The 20374-nt window shown below is 44.0% G+C and overlaps 2 protein-coding genes across 13 annotated transcripts in view; one reads left to right on the top strand and one right to left on the bottom strand.

Annotated features, from left to right (window-relative positions):
- SDR42E1 (short chain dehydrogenase/reductase family 42E, member 1) overlaps nucleotides 1–18975 on the bottom strand; it is a 73075-nt gene extending 54100 nt beyond the window's left edge. For 4 of the 12 annotated variants that reach the window (XM_081514150.1, XM_081514148.1, XM_081514160.1 and 1 more), the window contains exons 1-3: nucleotides 18850–18968; nucleotides 16358–16477; nucleotides 11878–11969 (exon numbers count right to left, since the gene is read on the bottom strand). The gene's annotated coding sequence lies outside the window, so the exon portion shown is untranslated. Of the gene's footprint in view, nucleotides 1–11877; nucleotides 11970–16357; nucleotides 16478–18849 lie in introns of all 12 variants that reach the window. The other 8 variants (XM_081514149.1, XM_081514156.1, XM_081514164.1 and 5 more) reach the window with 4 other exon arrangements.
- The window catches only part of HSD17B2 (hydroxysteroid 17-beta dehydrogenase 2), a 71671-nt gene that overhangs the window by 14045 nt on the left and 37252 nt on the right, over nucleotides 1–20374 (top strand). The gene's annotated exons all lie outside the window — the stretch shown is intronic.

Raw genomic sequence — 20374 nt, 5'->3', positions numbered from 1 at the left:
CCCAGTGCTCAGTACTGTGCCTAGTTGCCTAGTACAGCATAGGTGAATGCTACTGTAGAAAATTAGGGAAGACAGAAGACAAGTAATCAGAGAAAGCCTCATGTTGGAAGGAATACCGGCTATTTTTCTGGGCTGGAACAGGTAGTCTCCACATTGGACTCTTATCTCTCCATTCCTGCCAAGATAAATTGAATCCCTCTTGTTTAGGCTCCTGTCATCACATTTATCTATCTTGATGAGTGTTTGTTTAACGTCCTCTTCCTTCTAGAACAATCTCTCTTGACTGGGAGCAATTTTGCTTCCCAGGAGAAGTTTTAGCAATGACTGAAGATATTTGGGTAGTCACAACTTGGGGGGATGGGAACAAGCTACTGGTATCTAATAGGTAGAAGCCAGGGAAGCTGCTAAACATCATACAATGCACAGGATGGTCCGCACAACTAAGAATTACTTGATGTCAAATGTCAATAGTGCTGAGATTGAGACACCCTGTCCTAAGGTGTGAGCTCCATATTGAAAGTGAGTGTTAGTTGCTCAGTCGTGTCCAACTCTTTGGAACCCCATGGACTATAGCCTGACAGGCTCTCCTGTCCATGGAATTCTCCAGGCAAGAATACTGGGCTGAGTAGCCATTTCCTTCTCCAGGGGATCTTCCCAACCCAGGAAACGAGCCTGGGTCTCCATCAGGGGCCTCTATCAGGGGCCCTATCGGGGGCCATATCAATCTCATTGATCATGGTATCCCCAAGTGCCAGGTACAGAGCAAGTCAATGATGGGTGTCCAATAATAATAAAAGGGAATAAAAGGAAATGGATAAAGAAAATGTGAGCTACACACACACGCACACATATGATGGAATATTACTCAACCATAAAGAAAGAATGAAATCTTGCCATCTGTGACAACACGGATGGACCTAGAGGGTATCATGAAGTGAAATAAGTCAGACAGAGAAAGACAAACAGTGCATGATTTCACTTATATGTGGCATCTAAAACTCAAGACAAATGAATAAACATGATACAACAGATACAGGATTATATGTACAGAGAACAAACAGGTGGTAGGCAAGGAGAGAAATAGATGAGAGAAATTAAGAGATACAAAGTTGCAGTCATGGGTATGAAATGTACCTGTGTGTGGAATGTTGTCAATAAATATGTCATATCTTTGTATGTTGACATGTTATAACCAGACTTATGATGATCATTTTGAAATGCATAGAAATGCCAAATGGCTATGATGTATAGCAGGAAATAACACAGTCTTGTAGATCACTCATACTTCAAAAACAAACAAACTCATAGAAAAAGAGACCAAACTTGTGGTTCCCAGAGATGAGGGTGGGGGAAGGGGGAAATGGGTGAAGGCAGTCAAAAGGTAGGGAAAAATGGAAATAGAGGACTGAACCAGAGCTTGAAGAATAGGCCCGGTCTCAATGTATTTTTCTCTGCTTTGAGTACATGGTGGCAGAGGATGCTGGGAGTTGTTTGGAAAAAGGAGTTTGGAAAGAAGATTGTAAATAGTCTATCCCCAATGGGATGGAAGAGATGAAGCAGCCCTCGGGCTTCAGCAGGAGACTAACATTGCTGTAAACAAGAGAGTCTCAGAACAAAGGGTCTGGAACTGAAGGTAACACGAGAACATCCCAGACATTGAGCCATTCTTTGTTTTGACAGATGGAACTCAGCCGACCACTAAAGCAGCAGCAGAGGCAGGATTTTAAATAGACACAAAACAGAGAGTTCTTTTTGGTAACACAGCCAGCTGTGGGCTGCCATGAACACAGAGAAGGTGCCCTGCTTGGGGCAGATCCGCAAGCATGGCTGCAAGGCCTCTTATGAATAATTCCTCTTTCCAACACCTTACCTACCCAAGTCCACTGGGTGTCTCAGACCTGCTGTGTCTGAAGGTGAGCTCTTGATCTTGGACCCTTCCTACCTGGCCCTGGCTCAGTCTTCCCCATCTGGAGGTCCACATGACCCAGCACCCTGGAGACCAGAATCCCTGTTTCTCCTCCTCTTCCTCCCCAGATCCAGTTCATCGCCAGTGCTGTAGCTGTCACTGATACCCCCATTTCTCTCCTGTACCACCTCTGGGCTTAGTCAAGGCTACCCTCATCTCTTCCTGGGCAGTTCCCAGTCTCTGGGATTCTACTCTTCCCTCACTGTCACTCCTTCTCTGCAGAGTAGCCAGAGTGCCCCTCTCTGGTTTAAGACCCTTTAAAGGCTTTCCATGGCAAAGAATAAAAAGCCAAACTTCTGCCCAAGACCAGGGGCCCTGCACAATCTGGTCCCTCTCATTCTGTAACATTCTCCCCTATTCCTTAGCTTGAGATACAAAGCTTTTCCTGGCATTGTAGCCTTTGCACTTGCTTTCCCTTTTATCTGGAATGCTTGGGGCAGGCGAATAGGGCTAGCATCTTCTTCATCTTCATGCTGTTGTTCAGTCGCTAATTTATGTCCGACTCCTTGTGACCCTTATGGACTGCAGCACACCAGGATCCTCTATCCTTTACCATCTCCCAGAATTTGCTCAAATGCACGTCTGTTAAGTTGGTGATGCTATCTAACCATCTCATCCTCCACCACCCTCTTCTCCTTTTGCCTTCAATCTTTCCTATCATCAGGGTCTTTTCCAGTGAGTTGGCTCTTTGCATCAGGTGGCCAAAGTATGGGAGCTTCAGCATCAGTCCTTCCAGTGAATATTCAGGGTTGATTTCCTTTAGGATGGACTGGTTGGATCTCCTTGCAGTCCAAGGGACTCTCAAGAGTCTTCTCCAGCACCACAGTTCAAAAGCATCAGTTCTTCGATGCTCAGTGATCTTCATGATCCAGTTCTCACCTCCGCATATGACTACTGGAAAAACCATAGCTTTGACTACTTTGTCGGCAAAGGTCATCTTCATATCTTTGTCCAAATCAGGGTTCCTCAGTCTTGTGCCATTAACACTCTGGGCCAGAAAATTCTTTGTTTTGGGGGCTGTCCTATGCATTGTAGGATGTTTAGAAGCATTCATGGCCTCTACTCACTAGACGCTAATAGCACCCTACCCCCCATTTCTTACTGTGATCACCAAAATTGTCTCCAGACAATGTCCCATGGGAACAAAATCACTGACCAGTTGAAACACTAGTGGCTTAAATATTACCTCCTTGAGTGAGTGTTCCCTAGTGTTGGGACTTTAAGTCTCCAGCTGTTATTCTCAATCTCCATATCTTACTTTGATATAGTATTTTTCTCACCTAGAAATTAAATACACATTTGTTTATCTATTAAGTATCTGTGCTCCCCTCTCCCTACTAGATTACCTTGACTATCTCACTCAGTTCTACTTTACTCGTATCTAACACAGCTGCTGGGACACAGTGGCTACTCAATAAACATGCATTGAAGAGGTGCATGCATGAATGTATGAATGCATGAATGTTTAAATTCATGAATAAGCCAGGACTGCTGGGCATGTGAGTGGGAGGTGACCTGGCGCAGCAAAAAGAGCATGAACTTTGGAGCCAGCAAATTCTGGCCTCCCACCTCTGGGTGATTAACACCTCAGAGCCTTAATTTATCTACAAAATCGGCAGACTGTCCTTGAGTGTTTGGTCAGCTCTCCCAGATCCCAGGAGATTCTGATGTTCCTTCCCATGCCCTTGGCAGCTGGAGTAGGTCTCTATCAGAGATCACCATCACCAAGGACAGGAATCAACACTGCACCCTCAGGGGCCTTATTTGGTGCCAAGCATATCAACAATGATCTGTGTGCAGTGCGACCACAAATCATATTGTGTCCACATTTTAACGGCAGCGCCGTGGCCAGTCTGCTGAGATGATCCCCATGGGGCTGGTCGTTGGGGGAAAAATGGCCAATGCCAAGTGCCCCCTTTGGTGGGTTGTGGGCCTGGGCAGGTTGTGCCTCTCTCTGCTGTGGGCTCACATTCAGGTGGACTTCCCAGCTTCATGCAGAAATCTGGGAAGCTAGGTCTGGGTCTTCCTGCTTCTCTGCTCCTCCTTGTTCTCCAGGCTTTGTGAATAATGAATTTGATGATGATATTTTCTGGCTATCTCTTAGACCCAGTGTGGGACCCAGAACTGAGTGTAGGCAGTAATGTCCTCCTCTTTCTCATTCACCAGAAAAGGGAAGGTCCATGTCTTCAAGATGGTTCTAGCAAGCAGTCTTCATGAGTAGAGCTGTCAGTGAGTTTCTATTTGTTCATAGCATGAGCTCCCTCAGGAGGCAGCCCTTTGAGGTCTCCTAACGGCTTAAAACTCCCAACCAGGAGGCAAGCCCCAGGGGTATGAATTTCCCTTGGACTGGCTCATTCCAATCCCATCAGGCCAGCAAGTGGCAAAGCAGGGATCTGAATTTAGGACTTGTCTAGCTTCCTGTTTTCATGCTCAAAATCCACATCCCAGGGGGCAAATACCCTTTTCCCCAACCCCAGCAGGGTTGGACTGTCATGCTGTGCCATGTGGTGGGGAAGGGGTAGCCCCCTCTGTGGTGTCCCAGAGATGCTGTGACAAGGGACCATATTCTGGCTGGGTTAAAACGTCAGAATAGTTGGTATTTTTATTTTTATTGGAGTAAAGTTGATTTACAAGGCTGTGTTAGTTTCAGGTGTACAGCAAAGTGATTCAGTTATTATATACACATTTATGCTTTTTAAAGATTCTTTTCTCATATAGGTTATCTCAGAATATTGAGTAGAGTTCCTTATGCTATACAGTAGATCCTTGTTGGTTATCTATTTTATATATAATAGTGTGTGTGTGTGTTCATTGCAGGCTCCTGATTTATCCCTCCCCCTCTTTTCATTTTTAATTTGTTTTATGGTTCTGATGCCAGAACTCCACAATCGAGGTGTGAGTAGGGCTTCACTCCCTTAGAAGCCTCTAGAGAAGGAGGCCTCTTCCAGCATCCAGTGGCCCCAGGTGGTACTTGGCTTGTGGCAGCATGACTCTAATCTCTGCCTCCATCTTGACACGACAGTCTTCTGCCTGTGTGTCCAAATTTTCCTTTTCTAATAAGGACACCAGTCATATTGGAATATGGGTCCTCCCTACTGCATATGGCTTCCCTGGTGGCTCAGAGGGTAAAGCATCTGTCTGCAATGTGGGAGACCTGGGTTCGATCCCTTGGTCGGGAAGATCCCTTAGAGAAGGAAATGGCAACCCACTCCAGTATTCTTGCCTGGGAAATCCCATGGACAGAGAAGCCTGGTAGGCTATAGTCCACGGGGTCGCAAAGAGTCGGACACGACTGAGCAACTTCACTTTCTTCTTTCTTTTCTACTGCGTATGACCTCATCTTAACTAATTTCACCTGCAACAAGCCCGTTCCCAAATAAAGGTCACATTTTGAGTTCCTAGAGGTTGGAACTTTCACATATCTTTTTGGGAGACACAATGCAACTCATAAGATTCCCTCAAACCAAAGCAAGGTCCTATCAGAGAAAGTGGGGATGGATGTTTGGGCAGATGTGCTAGCCACAGGCAAATCCACATGGACCCATCCTTCTCCAAGCATCTTCCCCACTCTGCTTTCTATCCCAGAGACTGACCTCAGTGGAGAGCAAAGGTCAGAGGTTGTAGGAAGGGAGAAGCATGAAATCAGCTTATTCCTCCTGACGCACTTTCTGCAGGGTCACTGATGTTGTTTAGGTCCAACTCTTTGCAACCCCATAGACTGTAGCCCGCCAGGCATCTCTGTCCATGGAATTCTCCAGACAAGAATGTTGCAGAAACCAGTACCTGAGAAACCAAGCATCACACTCGGAGAGTTGGAGAACTCAGGTTTATTACACCAGCGGGGCTGGAGGAGTTAACAGTCTAAGCTCTGAGCCCTGAACAAAGGGATTACAGAGTTTTTACACATGGACAGGCATGATTAAGTAGGTTTGCAGGGGCTGGGCGATTGCAAAGAGCAGGACAAGGGTGAGTGAGATAAGCTCAGTTCCTAGTATCGTGAGTCCCCACTTTCTGAGACTACATGACCTACGTGATCCAGACTTTGCAAGGAGCAAGCTGAGTTACAGAGGCAGAAGGAGCAGGAGGTTATGTAAAATTTTAACTTTTCCTCTTCATTCCCCCCTCTTGATGCTTCTATCAAGGGTGCTTTGTAGAAAGCATCATCTCATATTTTGGTAGGACATTCAGAGCTCCCCATCGTTTAGGGGGCTACATTGAACTGTTACCATTTGTAACTTTATGGATTAAATCTGAGAAGTTATGAATTGGGTAATAGCATTGAGAATACAAGGGCCAAACAAGAGTGCTGCAAAGACCATGAAGAGAGGACTGGTTAAAAGGAGAAGCCACGACACCCAGCTCCAGATACTGTTCCAATTACCCTAGGAATTTGCTAGTTCCTCTCTCCTTTTCATGATTCATCCCCTTAGCTGTTGGGCCATGTCCCTGAATATTCCTGATTGGTTTACATAAAAGCAGCATTCTTCATTCAAGAAGAGGCAGAGTCCTCCCTTTTTAGCTATCAGTAGGTCTAGCCTTCTCCTATTCTATAAAACCATCTCAGCCAGGGTTGACAATGAAAATCCATCGATATTTTAATAGCTGGATCCTCAAGCTTCCGCCATGCGTTGACCAGCCAGCTGCTGGAGTGTGGCTGGAGCAAGGCTGAAGAATCCTCAAGCTTCTGCCGTGCATTGTCTAGTCAGCTTCCGGAGTGACTAGAGTGGGGCTCAGCGTCCTTCCTGGGAGAGGGCCGTTGTCTTTGGAACCAGACCTTGAGGAGGTTTTTGGGGTCCCGAACTGCTTTCCAGGTGTCCTCATCACAGGAAGCTGCTGCCTTCTCGACTCTGGTGTGGTGGATCCAAGGGATGACATTTGTAACTTTAACAGCAGTACGGGTTGCCAAGACGAGCGTGTGAGGGCATGTCCCAACTGGCTGAAGTGGTTCCTGTTTTCAATCTTTAACTCACATCTCATCTCCTGGCTGATACGGGTGAACCCAGTTGTTCAAGGGTGTCCTTTCTAAGGTTTCTCAGGCGATATGGCAGAAGACTTTTCCCAGGGCCTGGAGGTGTTGGGACATCTCTAGTTCAGCTAGTTGTTGGTGGCCTCTCTTGAGCGTTTCTATCACTGGGGGTGGTCTCCCGTATAAAATCTCAAAGGGAGAATAGCCTGAGGACCTCGGGGAGCATTTATGGAGGGCGAGGAGAGTCCACAGAATGATAAGGCAGCTTGTTCCAGCACTGTCTGGGTGTTGGCCGGGGGATAGTCTTGTCATACTACTGCTTGGAGAAGGAAACTTAACAAGAAAGTTAAAGATATTTGGCCCAAAGATTAATAGAAGTAGGAAAGCTGCTGGGGGGCTAGCCAGGAGAACCAGGTCCAGATACTGGTTTGTGACATTAGTGTTTCTCTAGGTACAAGAAGATGCAAGAATTTGGACTCATAAAAATCTTTACCTGAAAACATCTGACTATCTGAAGGCCTATTTTTCCGGTTTTTCCCAGAGCACAGAGTGCCTTATTTTTTGTCTCCACCCCGAACTCCTTTCAAGGGGTTGTTGAAGGTCAGCATCTTTCAGTAGTCATGATTTAATTTTTGTAGAGGCAGCTGGCAAGGGCCAACTTTCAGTCAGCAGGGCCCCTTCATAGCCACATATTTGACCATATTTTGGGGGCATTTCACGGTCATTGTGTCCCGTGGTGCTGGGAAGGCTCATTCCCAGGTCTAACAAAGGTTCCACTGACAGGCCACTCAGAGTGTTGTCACTAGACCAGGCCTTGTATGTAGCAAAAGTCTTTGGACCATACCTGTCTTACTAGCCTCTTGGTCCAGGAAAATATTTCCTCTTATCGCTTCTTCCCGTATCTAGAGTTACATTATTACAATTATTGATCTCATATGGAATTGCATATCAGCATTTTACCACAGGCTCAGTCACACATTTGGTAATATAAGCAATAATCTACTGAAACAGGCTACATAGAAAATAATATAGCTAGCTGTTATTAGTAAGGTCCCCAGCAAGAATTTAAATCAAGAACTTTCACTGGGTATAGCCCGGTATACCCCAGGTCATCTGACTCAGTTAAATGATTATAGTCAAGTGTTAATCTCCTGGTTGTACATCATGGAGCATCTGACCTTTATCCAAAGATTGGTTACTGAGATAAGCTTTAAAAACAATCTTAGAGGGTCCTTTTTAATAACTTAATTAAACCTTGCAGCAATATAACATAACAAGAAAGTATCTCAGAAGTGAGTCTTAGTAAGCACAGGCCTTAATTAACAAAACTAGAACTTAATATTCAGTGAAACACAATTTTTTTCTTTTTGGAGAACTCATTGTGAGGGCATTAACACTGTAGCCGGGGAAGGCTTTAACCCATCAAATAAAAATGAGGTCCGTCAGGGAGCCAGGAAAAGCCAAGTGGCTGTCTTGGATTTCCCATAGTCCTGGCTCTTTGATTTTCAGCTGTTGTTTATCCATTTTTAATTTCCTGATTTAGGAGCAGACTATTGCCATGTTTTAAGGACATCAGGATAGCAAAAGTCTTACTGTGAGGGGTTATTTTTTTGTAGAAGCAGAATGAGTTTTGTCTACATGTACCATAATCTTAAATAATGTTTATCTACTTTACCAAAAAGTTTATTCACTTTAACAAAAAGATTTTAAAAACAAAGATAAATCACTTAAAGACAAAGAAATTCATAATCTGTTATCAAAAGCTGCATTCTAAGAAAACTTTGTTCTCTAAACAGAGAGAAAACCAAATTTTAGTCTGGTACAAGCTTACTGTTAATAACAAAGTTTGTTTATCTGTTTAGTCTTAGAAAGTCTTTTCTACAAATCTTGAAGAACTAGCAGTATTCTTCTAAAGGCATGAGAGTAAAACCATAGAAGACATGTTTAAAATCTGATTCTATTGCAATTAACAAAGAAACCTGATCATTGTTGTGATATGTAACACTTCAATATGATAACTAGAATTATAATTGACCATATTTTATCAGGGTTTATCAGATCTATATGAATTTAACATAATTTTAGGATATCTATATTAGTAACATCAGCCATACAGTATAACCTGAAAAGATTTATCGCCCCTTCAACAGTACTTCTCATGTAATTTAACATGTCTAATGAACCCAGGTAGCTTAATAGCTCTTTGGGACGTCTCAGGGGCCCTCTGAAGCATCCCAAAGTTAGCTAGAAGTCAAGTTATTTAGGAAGTTTTGTCGATAAATGTCAAAAGGGTTTATAACACTCAGTCAGGTAGGATCATACAAGTTACTGCGAAATGATAGTTATTCACTTAGCCAAAGCTAACAAAAGATTTCAAAGGTAAATATAGAACAGATCAATTAAGAGGTAAAGAAACTAAAATCTATAATTAAAAGCAGTTCAAAGTCTGAAGAAAGCATGTTCTCTTAACAGAGAGAAAGGCCAAATTTAACTTTTTGCACCAACTTACTTGAAACTCATTTAGGTAAACTTAATTAAATTTATTTTAATCTTGACTAGTCAGTCCTAACCATGCATAAACTTTTTTTTTCAGGGTCACTTTCCACAAACCTTCTAATCACTTTTTGTAACAGCCACCTGTAAGTCAGACCTACTTTCTTTTCCCTTTATAAAATGTAATTTTATTTTTTATATCTTCTTTATTAAAAACACATATCCTACTTCCTTATTAGATTAGGAAACATTAACACTAGATATTTAATGTTGAATATTTCCCAGTTTACGTGAATCTGAAATTCATTTAGGTTAATTTTTTTTGTATTTAGAACTGTTTGATTTGTAAGTGCTTGCTTTTCTTTAGGCCAATTAAATTAGAACTCATTTACAACTTTAACAACATTATCAGAAAAAAACAAAAGACATACACTGAGACATACATAAATCCAGACAGACAGACTGACAGAGATCTTACAGTTTTCTGTTTGAGGTTTAAAATATCTCTTTGACCGCCCTCCCCCCACCCCTCCACCTTTTCTTTCTCTTTGCTTGAAGTTCTAATTTGCCAAAGGCTGAGGTCTCAGGCAAAGTTGGTTGTGTATTTCAAGGACATGGAAAGGGTTAACTTCAATCTCTTTCCTGGGCAGGCCTGTTAACAAGCTAGTTGTTTTAAATTGTATATGCAAAAAGACTTGGTTTTGCAGTTTCCCAAAAGAAACATTTCTCTCACTCCATTCAGCCAGCAATCACGCACTCACAATCATTCAGAGGTTATCACAATGCCTCCCTTCTCCCGAATCCTCAGGTTTCCTTAACTGTTGCTCCCTTCCTGGGAGCCCCAAGGAGGTTATCAGTCTTCTACCCGTTGGGGTAGGACCTGACTGGGGACTGGCCCTGGGGCCTTACCTGATCCTGTGGCCATTCCTGGTGAGTTGGTCTGTCCCTCCAATGAGTCCGCTCTGGGCTCAGCCATCCAGAGAATCGGAACATCAGTCCGAAAGAGAACCCAGAATACCGTCAGGTGGCGCACCTCCTCGTTTGTCTCAGGGCTCCCCTGCTCCAGCCCGGCTGAGCCACCAGTCCGGCCGCTCAACAGGCCAGTGTGATTGGAATCTCGCTGGGGCCTCCAGAAATGTTGCAGAAACCAGTACTCAAGAAACCAAGCACCACACTCTGAGAGTTGGAGAACTCAGGTTTTTTATGCTGGCGGGCCCAGAGGAGTTAACACTCTAAGCTCTGAGCCCCGAACAAAGGGGTTGCAGAATTTTTATACACAGACAGGCATGAGTAAGTGGGTTTGTAGAGACTTGGCGATTGCAAAGAGCAGGACAAGAGTGAGTGAGATAAGCTCCAGTTCCTAGTATCGTGAGTCTCCACTTTCTGAGACTATATGACCTACGTGATCCAGACTTTGCAAGGAGCAAGCTGAGTTACAGAGGCAAAAGGAGCAGGAGGTTATGTAAAATTTTAACTTTTCCTCTTCAAGAACACTGGAGTGGATTGCCATTTCCTTCTCCAGGGGATCTTCCTGGCCCAGGGATCGAACCTGTACCTCCTGCATTGGCAGGTGGATTCTTTACTGCTGAGCCACCAGGGAACTAGGGGTTGCCTAATTCCCTGCTGTAATGTCACAGTTTACTCTCTTTAGATTTCAGCAACTGATCCCTTCCTTTGCCCCTTAGGCCTAGGATAGGGATCCTGACTTTTATGTGCCCGGCGGCATTTCACTGCCTTTTGACTCTTCTCACGTCCATTACTGGCTTTCCTTCCATTCACCCAATTTGCCATCTCTTGACCCAAGGTATCCTGCCTTGCTGCTGCTAAGTCGCTTCAGTCGTGTCCGACTCTGTGCGACCCCATGGACGGCAGCTCACCAGGCTCCGCTGTCCCTAGGATTCTCCAGGCAAGAATACTGGAGTGGGTTGCCATTTCCTTCTCCAGTGCATGAAAGGGAAAAGTGAAAGTGAAGTTGCTCAGTCGTGTCCGACTCGTAGCGACCCCATGGACTGTAGCCTACCAGGCTCCTCCATCCATGGGATTTTCTAGGCAAGAGTACTGGAGTGGGGTCCCATTGCCTTATCCTGCCTTACAGAGCAGCAAATACAACAGATGATCACTATACTTCTAAGAAATGTTCATTCTACCGTTATTATTTGATTAAACACGCACTTTACTAAATGACATCTCTTGGTCATGACTGCCGGGTCTCCATGTTTTTTTTGTCTAACAATAACTTCATTTAATATAACTTAGCAACAAGGTGCTTTCTAGAAATTTTTCCCAGCACAGGACTTGTCTGCACTGCAGGCGCAGAAACACAAGGAGCCCACAGAACCCATGCAGATCAGGGAGCCGTGATTTGAACCACAGAGGAAAGAAGCCGAGCCATAAAGCACAAAGAGCAGTGGGAATTTGGAAGAGGCACGCATTCCAAACAGGCTAAGATTACCATGGCCCTTGTGCAGAGTCCACAGAGGAGATGGGGGTTCATGGAAATCATCACCATCTTCCACCCTCCTGAATTAAAAACAATGACAGGACCTGCAAACCAAGACAACAAATATCAGCATAGCCAAACAACGATACATTTAGCAGGAATGGGTAAAGTCCATACTGCTAGCCATGGACTTGGAGTTTCCCACCAGTCTGTAAGTGCCTTGGGGGCAGGGACTGGGTTGATGTCTGTCACCATTCTACCCCGAGCGTCCAGTCCCATGTGGGGCAGAGAGAAGCCGAGTGAACTCACGAGTGGGACTCTTTGTCTGGGGCTAGCTTCTAAAGGGACACGACTGAGCGACTTCACTTTCACTTTCCACTTTCATGCACTGGAGAAGGAAATGGCAACCCACTCCAGCACTCTTGCCTGGAAAATCCCATGGATGGAGGAGCCTGGTGGGCTGCCATTTATGGGGTTGCACCGAGTCGGACACGACTGAAGCGACTTAGCAGCAGCAGCAGCAGCATTCATTGGAAGGACTGATGCTGAAGCTCCAATACTTCGGTCACCTGATGTGAAGAACTGACTCAATGGAAAAGACCCTGATGCTGGGAAAGATTGAAGGCAGGAGGAGAAGGGGATGACAGAGGATGAGATGGTTGGATGGCATCACTGACTCAATGGACATGAGTTTGAGCAAGCTCCGGGAGTTGGTGATGGACAGGCAAGCCTGGTGTGCTTTAGTCCGTGGGGTCACAAAGAGTCAGACATGACTGAGTAACTGAACTGAACAAATAGCTGTTAAAAAAAAATAGCTGTTGAAAGAATGAACAAATAAATACATATTAGAAGGATAAGCAGGGACACACAGGATGGGAAAAGTAGGACATGTGTGGGATGTTGAAGAAAGTAGCCTGACTAGAATACAAAGTAGAACCTGATCTTGGGCTTGGCTGGGTATGAACAAATAAAAGAGATTACTGAAACCCAAGCAGGATACTTCATCCATCACTTATCAGACAAGAGGGAACCAGAGGAGGCTTGTAAGTCAGTGAGAGATATGATGGTAAGGATGCAGTAGAAATTAGAAACCTGACTCTAACTAGAAAACAACGGGATGAAAGCCTGGATCCAACTAGAAAATAACACAATGCTTTGTGTGTGAGTGGGGATGGCAAATACCTTCCTCTCTTGTCCTGTCTCTGGTTGGTTAGGAGTGTGTGTTAGGGGAGTGGGCCCTGAGGGAGAGCATGCTTTGATTGAATGAGGTCCATGGTGACATCAGAGGGGGTTGGTGGCAGGGACATGAAGGGTTCTGCACCTCTGTTGGGAGGTGTAAGGCGAGTGTAGAGGAAAAGAGAGCGAGCTGGACAGTCAGGCAAGAAAAGGAAATTTATTAGAGGGAAAAGAGAGGGTGACTGGCTCTTAAGGAGAACCAGCGTTCTCCCTTTCTGACGGAGTCCTTCTTATACCCCACCAAGGAAAAAATTCTCTGAAGGGATGGTCATATTGCCGGAGGTCTGGAATCTGGTGGTCTTGCAGCTTTGAGAAGACAGGCACCAGTGAGCTAACAGGATGCCATTTGGGCAATTTGGTCAGCCTCACAGATCACTGTGATTTATTCTTTGTTTGCGAGGTTGACATAACGAGCCATCTTATCAATGAGACCCCATGTGGGCCCTATCAGGAGGAACTAGGTCATTGGTGGTGATGGCTAACCAAAGAGAAAGAGAAATTCTATAGATCACAGATCTCTTGGGTTTCTGGGTAGTATTTTAGTCCAGTTTGGCAGGTAGCATCTTGCACCATTAGATGTTAGAAGCAACCTAGTGAGTTTTTGGCTATGTGTTGGCAAGAAGGACATCCTGTTAGTCAAGAAGCACCTTTGCTGTGAAAGAGACTAACGGAGCCATTATTAAGAGAGCCCTTTGTAGATGAAATTATAGGTAATGATAGGGAGGAGGAAGTGAGCCAGCCTGGTATAATGGGGCAATTTAGTGGCATCTCCAGGTAGTTTTCCCTTCTTTGTGTAGCATTAATCATAAGTAAATTTACTTTTTAGATGGTAGTGTGCTATTTTTTTTAATGGAGTTGCTTAACATGTTTTTACATGTGCTACCTTGTTTGTAGCCTTTCTTATGAAATAAGTGGTTGGAACCTCTTTTTAAAAAACTCCACTAACCAAACCACATGAAAACAAATGAGGATGAACAAAAGAATCCAGCCTCCAAAAGGAATAATGGATGGCTCTATTTACTTAAAGTGAAAATCAGGCACACCTGACCTGCTGTTAGAAGCAGAATAACGGTAGCTTCTGGGGTGGGGATTACTGGAGGAAGGCTCTAGGGAGATTTATGGTGAGCTAGTGAAGCTCTGGGTCTGGGTGTGGGTGCTGGCTGCATGAGTGGATTCACTCTGTGAAAATTCATTAACGTATAAAAAGTCAAAAAATAAGGAAGTTTCCCTGTAATGTACATAACAGACTGGTAGTCTCAAAACTTACTGCCTTAAATAATTCCATCAGGTGAAAGATACACTAGTCATTGGTCAACAAAGATTGGCTATGTTCAGTAGCCAATGGTGAGTAGGGAAAAAACCCTTGTGCTTTAGAATCTAATGATTTTAATTGCACCTCTACTTTTGTTAGTTTAGTGATGGTGGGAACTTTATATTCTTTGAAGCTTGGTTTCCTCACCTATAAAATCAGAATAAAAAAATACTTTCACAGGAGCCAACTGAAAGAGCTCCAAATGATTCAAGCTGGAATAATTTGAGCACTAAAATAAAGTATTGGATTATAACCCAAAGCATAAAATTAATATTCATGAGTCCGTAAAGATAAAAATTAATTAATAAATGAGGGAAAAGAGACAAATCTCCCATGTACAAGAGTTCCAAATAATTTATGAAGGTATTAATACATAGAGGCTTCCTTCCAAAGAGTATAATATGGAAGAGGGGGTGGATAAAGAGTAACTTTACAACAGAGAAATTTCCCCACTTCATCCAGGTGATCAAAGGCAACTTCAACATTCATGTCTTGTTGCTTGTTTGTACTCTTAATACAATGTGATGAAAATGGCAATGTACCTGTGATCTCCTTCCCCAAGCTCATAACTCCAGCCCGAACATAAGAAAAACATCAGACAAATTCCAACAGAGGGGCATCCTGAAATATACTTGACCTTGCGTGTGTGCAATATACTTGTGTGCTCAGTCGTGTTCCACTCTCTGTGACCCCATGGACTGTAGCCACCCAGCCCCCTGTGTCCAGGGGATTTTCCAGGCAAGAATACTGGAGTGGGTTGCCATTTCCATCTCCAAGGGGTCTTCCCAACGCAGGGTTTGAACCAGCGTCTCCTGCTTTGGCAGGCAGATTCTTTATCACTGATCCACCTGGGAAGCCCTGTATACTTGACCGGTACTCTTTAAAACCATCAAAGACATCAAAAGCAAGAAAAAGTCTGAGAAGAAGCCTAAGGAGATATGATGACTAAATATAATAAGGGATCCTAGATGGGACCCTGGGATAGAAAAATGACCTTAAGTAAAAAAGTAAGGAAATCTGAAAAAAGTATGAAATTTTGTTAATAATAATGTTATCAATATTGGTTCATTAATTTCAGAAAATGTAGCATACTAATGTAAGATGTTAATAGTAGTGGAAACTGTAAGCAGAGTATGAGAATTCTATACTTTCTTCTCAATTTTTCTATAAATCTAAAACTTTAAAAAGATCTATTTTTTAAAAAAGATCCACTTTACTTTGAGATTTTGGGCATGAAATAAGGTGACACATATAAACATAAGGCTCTCAGACTGTTGGGACTTAGACCCAGCACTGTTTTAGGCACACAGGTGTCTGTGTGTGTGTGCTTACTCACTCAGTTGTGTCGTACTCTTTGCGACCCCATAGACTGTAGCCCGCCAGGCTCCTCCGTCCATGGGATTCTCCAGGCAAGAACACTGGAGTGGGTTGCTATTCCTTTCTGCAGGGGATCTTCCTGACCCACGGATTGAACCTGGGTCTCTTGCATTGCAGGCGGATTCTTTACTGTCTGAGCCACCAGGGAAGCCTAACAGCACTGTTTTAGGCACAGAGGCTAGAACAGTGAACTAGATTCCCTGTTCTGATGGAGGTGACCTAATTCTTTTTCTTTCCTGCCTGTTTTCTTCTCCAATGGGATGTCCCCTAAAGGAGGGATTTCTAGTCTCCTTGGACAGAAACTATAGCCTGTAGTTCCCAGAGATTTGCTATTGAAAACATTCCTTACTCTCTGTTTTACTTCTTTACCTAACTTGTGTCTTCCCCCAGACCAGGGTTTCTCAGCACTATTGCCACTTGGGGCCAGATCATTCTTTGTGGTGGGGGCTGTCCTGAATGGTGTGGGATGTTGAGAAGTGTCCCTGGTTTCTGCGTGTTGTTGTTGAGTTGCGAAGTAATGTCCAACTCTGTTTTACCCCACGAGTCTTGTCTAGATCCTTAACTCACCTCTTTTTAATGGCTTTTGCTCTTGACTGAGGATTTCTGAAATTCTGGCCTTCTCAGCTGACTGAACATCATCCCCATCAGTACTGAGTTTCATGTCCAGTGTTTTTTAACTGGCATACCCTTAAGAGACATAATATGAAAATTTGGACATCATTTTCTGTGGCTTTTGAGGATATATACCCCTAACTTGGGGCTTCCCTGATGGCGCAGGGTTAAAGAATCTACCTGCCAATGCAGGAGATGTGAGTTTGATCCCTGGGTCAGGAAGATCCTTTGGAGGAGGAAACAGCCACCCACTCCAGTATTCTTGCCTGGGAAACTTCATGGAGGGAGGAGCCTGGCAGGCCACAGTCCATGGGATCACAAAAGAGTCAGACCTGACTGAGTGACTAAGCAACAGTGAAAACAATCCCTAGTTTAACAATCTGATGAGAGGCTGAGCTGAGTTGGCATTTTTTGTCACGAGATGCTGGAAAGGAGATATAGATAGATATTAGTCTTAGGAGGACAGGTGTGGGCACTGAATGGAGGTGAGCATTGGGAGAGAAGGTGTTGGTCCCGAATAACTAGGAGAACAAGAAATTCCAGAAGGTGAAGCAGTTGGGGACAACTGGTGATGAATTCTGGTTCAACTTGGAATTGCAGTAGGTAGAGTTCAGAAGAGGCATTAGGACTAGACTGTGGTCTGGAAATCCAGCCACTTGCTCAAATCCAGCAGAGCTACCTTGATTGGTTGCTTATTTTGCAAGGCTAGGAGTTGCTTCCTTATGCACCACTGAGAACAAACCCACTGCATTTTTCCATCCAGAATATCATCTGTAAGTCATTTGCACTACTGCATGGATGATGGTAGTCCATCCTGTGTGAAGGGAACTGGCATCACTGATGGAGACCCCTCTTAGGCAGAGAGCTTTCATCCTTGGTGCCCCCAACCCCACCTCTGCCAAGTGCTCAAGGAGACAATAAATGAATCATAGCAATAATAGAATGTGAAAGAAGCAAATCTGGGTCTGAGAGCCAGCTCTTTTTTTTGTTTGTTTTGTTTTCAGTTCATGAGAACCTTTTATTATCCCTATGTTTTTTTAAAAAATTCATTTATTTTTAATTGAAGGATAATTGCTTTATAGTATTGTGTTGGTTTCTGCCAAACATCAGCTTGAATCAGCCATAGGTATACCTATGTCCCCTCCCTCTTGAACCTCCCTCACACTTCCCTCCCCATTCCACCCCTCTAGGTTGTTACAGAGCCGGGGTTTGAGTTTCCTGAGTCATACAGTGGATTCCCATTGGCTATCTATTTTACATATGGTAATGTACATTTCCAGGCTACTCTGAGAGCCAACTCTTTGCACATCCCAGCTGTGTAGTCTTGAATGAGTAATCTCTTGGCATCTCAGTTGCCCATCTTAACATAAGAATATCAATAGTACTGAAGAAATATTCATAACGGTTTTACATTCCAGGAAAAATTCATTTTCATTAAAATTTTGACATGAGGGCTTCCCTGGTGGCTCAGTGGTGAAGAATCCGCTTTCCAATGTAAGAGACATGGGTTCAGTCCCTGGTCCGGGAAGATCCCACCTGCTTCAGAGCAACCAAGCCCTGGTGCCACAACCACTGAAGCCTGCACATCTAGAGCCTGTGTTTAGCAACGAGAGAAGCCACCGCAATGAGAAGCCCTGTGTACCACAACTAGAGAGTCATCCCTACTCACCCAAACTAGAGAAAATCCTCACAACAGTGAGGGCCCAGCACAGCCAAAAAGTAAATTTTAAAATTATGTTTAAAAATTGACGTAAAAGATCTAGCTATGCTCTGTGATTACCTAGGAAGGGAGTGGGAGGGAGGCACAAGAAGATGTTGAGAATCAGCACGTGGCTGATTCATGTTGCCGTAGGGGCTTCCCTGGCACCTCAGATGGTAAAGAATCAACCTGCCAATGCAGGAGACAAGGGTTCCATTTCTGAGTCGGGAAGATCCCCTAGAGAAGGGAATGGCAACCCACTCCAGTATTCTTGCCTGGAGAATCCAGTGGACAAAGGAGCCTGGTGGGCTACAGTCCATGGGGTTGCAAAGAATTGGACATGATGGAGCTACTAACACACACTTTGTACAGCAGACACCAGTATAACACTGTAAAGCAGTTATCCTCCAATTAAATAAAAAAGATCTAGTTAATTCCCAGGGGTTCACCACCCAACATTACTATCTTTTAAGAGTGCCAAAGTCAACACAGGTAGTGTGTCAGTGGTATAACTGTCAAGTACTTTCTCTTCCTGGATTAGGAGCTGAACCTTGTACAGCTCTCAGGGAAGGTACCTAATACCTTAGAGTTTTATGTTATGTGTCTACCTTTTTATTAAACCTTAATCTACTTTATAAGGACCAGGCAGAGTCAACATGAGGGTGGCAATCTGGTGGAGTGCTTCAATTTCAAATAAGGGAGGGGAAAGTCCTTTCCTCCCTAGTTTCACGGTTTTCCAGATAAATACCTCTAGACCCGGATGACCTTTGTAAGTGGGACAAAGTATGGCCAGTAAGTTGGGTTCAAAAGCCTGCAGAGGTGGGGCAGGTCACGGTTGCGAAGGCTGTTGGCGATAGAGGTGCGCATGCGCAACAGGAAGCCGGAAACGGGGGACGTGGAGTGGCAGGGGCAGCTTTGGGCTCCTCAGCTTCAGCACACGGGTTCCTCGTAGGAACACAGGCCCACAGTTGGCCCATCTTCTGGTTAATCAAGAGAAACCACCGATCTGGGTTTTCAGGTGAAATCCCTGGATTTTAGCCTTTGTTTAAATTTTTACAAAATACACTGTATGGGCCAAGCAAAACACATATTCAGACAGTATCCTCTTACTTGATACATAACAGGTCCTCCATTTGTGTTTGTCTATTCCACTAAGCGGAGAAGGAAATGGCACCCCACTCCAGTACTCTTGCCTGGAAAATCCTATGGACAGAGGAGCCTGGTAGGCTGCAGTCCATGGGTTCGCTAAGGGTCGGACACGCCTGAGCGACTTCACTTTCACTTTTCCCTTTCATGCATTGGAGAAGGAAATGGCAACCCACTCCAGTATTCTTGCCTGGAGAATCCCAGGGACGGGGGAGCCTGGTGGGCTGCCATCTATGGGGTCGCACAGAGTCGGACACGACTGAAGCGACTTAGCAGCAGCAGCAGCATTCCACTAAGAGAAGTGAAATTCCACTATGAGAATGGGCCCTTGCACCTCTGAAAAGGCCCACCCCCTGAGAAACTCTACTTTAAGCTGCTGTTGTTCAAAGATTTTGACAAAGGGGAACTTCGAGGAGCTTTAGGGACAGAGTCTAGGAGAGATGAGACCACTCACCGAACGCACAGTCCTTGGCCAGTTCATCACTGTGGTTAGCATGGCTGTGATGATCTTCTGAGATAAGAACTCAAACTCCTTCTGGTTCTAGGAACCAGAGGTAGCCAATGAAAGGAGTAGCATGGATTTAAAACAAACAGAAATGCAGTTGCTATTTATTTAACACCTGGATGGCAACTGCCATGTGGCAGGCTCTGTTGCACTTACTCTAGTATATAAAATCATTTAATCCTTCTGACAATCTTATGAGGCATGTCCTAGTATCACCCCACTTTATAGATGAGGAAACTGAGGCACAGAGGGGTAAATTGACTGGCCAAAGTCATATAGCTTGTAAGTAGCAGAGCCAGGATGTGGACCCAGGTATCCTGGCTCCAAAATCCAGGCTCTCATCATGTCTTTCTCTGCTGCATTTTCATAGGGAGAATTTTATCTAGTAGTGAAAAATGATGATTTATGGTTTTGCAGACTGTGGAAATAGCTAAAACTGGTTTATATAATACTAATTTAAAAATTAGTTGTCAAATCATATGTGTACTATAATTATAGTTGTTAAAGAACAGGGTATAGGAAAAAAAGATTAGAATAAAAAGCAAGAAAGTTATCAAACTTATGCTAGATTGGTGATGTTATGGGTAACTTCTTTTGTTTATCCTGATGTTGCTTTTAAAGT

The sequence above is a fragment of the Giraffa tippelskirchi genome, chromosome 7 (genome assembly GCF_054371585.1).
Source record: "Giraffa tippelskirchi isolate mGirTip1 chromosome 7, T2T-mGirTip1v1.2.pri, whole genome shotgun sequence".
NCBI classification, from domain to species: domain Eukaryota; kingdom Metazoa; phylum Chordata; class Mammalia; order Artiodactyla; family Giraffidae; genus Giraffa; species Giraffa tippelskirchi.
The sequence above is the reverse complement of the archived record's forward strand: the minus strand, read 5'-3'. Positions and strand labels throughout refer to the sequence as shown.